This window comes from Martes martes (assembly GCF_963455335.1).
Source record: "Martes martes genome assembly, chromosome: 7".
Taxonomy (NCBI): domain Eukaryota; kingdom Metazoa; phylum Chordata; class Mammalia; order Carnivora; family Mustelidae; genus Martes; species Martes martes.
The window spans coordinates 58353428-58356503 of NC_137894.1; positions in this window are offsets into that span (position 1 = coordinate 58353428).

A 3076-nucleotide genomic window follows, 5' to 3' on the forward strand; every position below is an offset into this window, starting at 1 on the left:
GATCAAATTTCATAAGCCAGACAGGGCGTAGGGAGCCAGGCTGCAGCAGCCACTCTCCCTGGTAAACAGTGTCACACCTCCTCTGGACAGCCTAGGGCACCATGTGTGCCCTGGCGTTAGACATACCTCGCCAGGGCTTGTCTGTTCTCCCTGCCTTATTTCTCTGCCCAGTGTTCATGTGGCGTTTGGCTTCCTATTCTTAGAACTGGGCAATGCAATGATGTGCAGGTGTGAGAGGTATACACACGTGTGTCTAGAGAAGGCTGCCCCAGAAAAACACACCAGGGCCTGGGTGCAACTCAAAGTTTTAGGTTTCCACTTCTCATAAGAAAAAGGTCACTCATTATAAAACTTCCATTGGAGAAGGTTAAGTTGGCCTAGCAGGACAATGCTGTTTGATGACCTATTCTCTCTATACAGCAGACCCAGAAAGATGTCAGAAGGTCATGTGGGTAGGCAGAAGCCAGAAGGAAAGTCTGCCTTCCTTCATAGGGCACTAAGGAAATAGTTCTCCAGGTGCCTGCTAGATTTAACGCTGTCATCTCTCTTCCACCATATGGGCTAAGCAACTTTGTTTTGAAACAGATGGGTCATTTCATGCATTGTCCTTAAGCCACTGTCTGTTAAACTTGCTTACAGTCATAGAATTCTAAATGTAATCAGGGAGCAGAGTTTTTACCTTCAGAGGAAAATACTGTGGAGTCTTCAGTCTTCTAGAGGACTTGCCTATAATTTTACCTCTCCTCCCACCTTGATAACATTAACAATTTAAAGGCATGATATCTGAAAAAAAAAATTAAATTCCCCCCCCCCAAAAAAAGTTTAATACCTGGCCAGGTAAATGCCTTTTGGAAATAGGAAAAATAATCAAAGTTTAGCTCAAGTTCATCAAGGGAATAGAGATCCATGGTATACTTAGTAGTAGCTAACTTAGTGAGTCTTAAATTGCCGGGGCAAACATTCTCTTCCTGCCTCTGTTATCATTAGTAAATGTGTACTGGGAATATTCATCAGATGTTTGGATTAATTTGGACTGTATGGAAGTTAATGCCTGAACTCTACAGAGAATCTTTAAAAGTAGGAATAATATATGTTAGTTTTCTCTTGAAAACTACTTGAAATTCTTGAAATTCTACTCCTTGAATTTTCAGATTTATTATTAATTAGGTCCATCCTTTATTAATTATGTTTCATAGTAAGATTTCTTAGTATGTAAATGTAAAAAATATTTGATTTAACTAACTGGATGAGTATTTAAAAACACTCTCTCATAGTTGATCATAAGTACTGAATTTTCCTTCTATTTTTTTTTTTCTTTGAGTTTCTTCTCCTTGAATGTTTTACCTCTAACCAGGGGGATTTTTTTAAAAATTATTAATGTTTTTTTCTTTTTGAATATTCTGTGAGGTTTATTTTCTTATGCTTTCTAATGTCTACCTCTCATATTGGTAAATAGAGTTCTTGAGCTATTTGATATCTGCTAATAAATTTTTGTTCCACTATTCAATGAAAATATTGTACTTGCTTTGATCAAAAATATCTCCAGATTAGAGCTATCAGAAAGCAATTGGTTTACTCCACAATTAAACATTTGGTTACAATAACAGCGAAATATTCTATATGATTAGTTACACCTGTGAAAAAGTAACATAGCGCTTTTGCACAGGCCTTCAGAATTTTAATGTCTCACACCATTAGGCCCTTAAATGTAAATCTGTGATGATAAGACACTTCTTGGCTCATGTTCATTGGGGTGATGTAAAAGCCCTGCAGCCCAAACAGAATTTTATTTTCTCTGTTAGTAAGAACAAACAGTCAAAATATTTCCCTGGAAGGGTGTGTCATTAATGGAAGCATTTCAGATGCGAGAGTCAGGAGATTCTCTCTGGATTACCCCGTACCACCCCACATACTAGACTTTACATTGTGAGGAAATGTGGTTTGGGTCCAAGTATAGGAGTTATCCTTGGAATCAAATTGAAAGTGCTCCAGAACTGGGGTCTGTAAGTCTGATTTAACAGAATCCATGATCATCCCAATGTGGCAGATATAATAACACTTCTAAAAAAACTCATATTATTAATTTAATTTACAAGCAAGTCTGGGGTTCCCAGCAGATAGGAGATATTCAAGGTGACAGACATTACTGCCTGAGGCACTCTAGTATCCTCATGGCATATAAAATCATCACAGCTTCATCATTATTTAAAAACAGGGAAGAGATTATGCTGAGTGAAATAAGTCAAACAGAGAGAGTCAAGTATCATATGGTTTCACTTATTTGTGGAGCATAACAAATAATATAGAGGACAAGGGTAGATGGAGAGGAGAAGGGAGTTGAGGGAAATTGGAAGGGGAGGTGAACCATGAGAGACTATGGACTCTGAAAAACAACCTGAGGGTTTTGAAGGGGCAGGGGGTGGGAGGTTGGGGGAACCAGGTGGTGGGTATTAGGGAGGGCACAGATTGCATGGAGCACTGGGTGTGGTGAAAAAACAATGAATACTGTTACGCTGAAAATAAATAAAAAATTTAATTAAAAAAATAAAAATAAAAAAATAAAAACAGGTGTAGGGACATAAATACATATATATATGTATATATGTGTGTATATATGTAAATATGTGTGCGTACATCTGTGTACACACACATATATATCATGCAGGTATCCACTAAAGAAAAACAGGGTGAGGCCAATGAAATTAATCCATCATCATCCTGCTGGCTGGCTCTACCTGTTACAGAAGCTGAGGCTCTTTTCCTCAGCTGGCTTGCCAGTGGGCTTGAGCCCCAGGAGATCTATGATTACCATGATTCATTGATTGTGCAGAAGCCAAACTGGCTCCTTCTTTGTCCTGAGGCTGCATCTCAGGACCTTGGCCTCTCTTCTCTCTTAGCAAAGGGAAAAGGGCAGCAATAAATCTGAGGACCCAGATAAAAACACCAAGCTATAACCACTCTTTTAATATTACCATCAAAATCGAACAAAGACTCATTAAGAGTTTCAGTATTTGAACTAAGGATTTGGAAAAAAAAAAACAAAAACAAACCCAGCAGTAAAAGGCATATGAGCAAA